Here is a 2,067-nt window from a genome sequence, read left to right on the forward strand (position 1 = left end):
GGAGGGTGGAGCGGATAGGTGGGAAGGAAGATTGACAGGTGGGACAGATCATGAGGACGGTGCTGAGCTGGAAGTTTGGAACTGGGGTAAGGTAGGGGGAGGGGAAGTGAGGTAACTGGTGAAGTCCACATTGATGCCCTAGGGTTGAAGGGTTCTGAAGTGGAAAATGAGGTGTTCTTCCTGTAGGCATCAGGTGGTGAGGGAGTGGCGGTGGAGGAGGCCCAGGACCTGTATGTCCTCAGCAGAGTGGAGGGGGGAGTTGATTGGTTGGGCCACAGGTGTCCTGGAGATGTTCACTAGAGCGCTCTGAGAAAAGGCGCCCAGTATCCCCAATGTAGAGGAGACCGCATCGGGAGCAACGGATTCAATAAATGACATTGTGGGATGTGCAGGTGAAATTTTGATAGATGTGGGCCTTGGATGGAGGAACTTTGATGGATGTGAAAATACTAATGCACTACGTCATGATGACATCAAATATAGACTAGAACCCTTTAAAACATCAAATATAGACTAGAACCCTTTAAAACTCATTCACTAAATTTGAAACTTGGACATTGTTTTGAGAGAAAACATTTAAAATAACACTTTAAAATGGGTGCTCAAGCTCAATGGAAATTTAAAAAGGATTGTCTAACATGGCAAAAGAACTGATGTTGCAAAAAAAACTAGCCACTGTCTTGAAACTGTCTACCACACCCTGAAAATCTTTCTAGGATAATTACCTGGACCTAAAATGTACAGATTACACTGAGACCTCCAAATATCTCTGGTGATGTGATTTCTTTACTACAGGTACTGCTAGAAGAAAGACCATCCATAGGAAATGGTTGAGACAAATAGCTGAGATGTTTTTAAAAGGAAAGATAAGAACATGAGAGAAGAGGAATTAGTTATGTTGAAAGGCTGGGATGAGACAGATGGAATGTGGGGAGATTCATGTAGTCTGTCAGCATGAACGCAGATCGAAATGAAAGGTTGGTTTCTGTGCTGTATACTCCTTCTGAGTGCTTCAGTTGGTCAATAGCTGTCTAATTCATTTAATGAGCTCAGCCTGCTACATGAAAGAAAATATGAAACTATTAAACCAGTCCTGTGCAGTCACTGGCAATGAAGTCAAAGGGATTATGGCTGCAAGGGCACCCTCTGCAGTTGTGATGGAGGACTAAATAAAACTGAGTTTTAAACCAATAAGAATTGAATTGAATTTATTTTCACGTGTACCGAGACATAGTGAAAAGCTTCTGAGCAATACAGGCAGATTACATAGTTAAGTAGCATAGATAAGTAAATAATAGGCAAACAGCGGCAAAAACCAAAACACAGGTACACATGGGCGGCACGGTGGCACAATGGTTAGCACTGCTGCCTCACAGCGCCAGAGGCCTGGGTTCAATTCCCGCCTCAGGTGACTCTCTGCGTGGGTTTCCTCCGGATGCTCCGTTTCCAATCCAATCCACAATCCAAAAATGTGCAGCTTAGGTGAATTGGCCATTCTAAATTGCCCGTAGTGTTAGGTGTAGGGGAATGGGTCTGGGTGGATTGCGCTTCGGCGGGTCGGTGTGGACTTGTTGGGTCAAAGGGCCTGTTTCCATGCTGTAAGCAAGGTAAAATCTAATCTAATCTAAAAGAAGGATGAATGCTAAGAGTTTGAGAGTCCATTCAGGATTCTAACAACAGTAGAGTAGTAAATGTTTTGAAACCAGCTGTGTGTATGTGTTCAGGTATCTGTACCTTCTCCCTGATGATAGAGGTTTAAAAATATTGCCAGAGTGGGATGGATCTTTGCTGGTGGTCGTTCCTTGACAGCGGGCTTGGTAGATGGACCCTATAGATGGAAGGTTGGCCTTTGTGATTGTCCGGGCCAAGTTCATCACTCTCTGTAGCCATCTCCGATCTTGAATGGTACAGTTACCATGCCACGTAGTGATACTTCCAGACAGAATGTTCTCGATGGCATACCTATAAAAGTTGGCAAGGATATTTGTTGTCATGCCAAATTTTCTCAGCTGCTTGAGGAAGGAGAGACGTAGTTGGGCTTTTCTAACCAGTGTATCCATATGAAGA

The sequence above is a fragment of the Hemiscyllium ocellatum genome, chromosome 3 (assembly GCF_020745735.1).
Source record: "Hemiscyllium ocellatum isolate sHemOce1 chromosome 3, sHemOce1.pat.X.cur, whole genome shotgun sequence".
NCBI lineage: Eukaryota > Metazoa > Chordata > Chondrichthyes > Orectolobiformes > Hemiscylliidae > Hemiscyllium > Hemiscyllium ocellatum.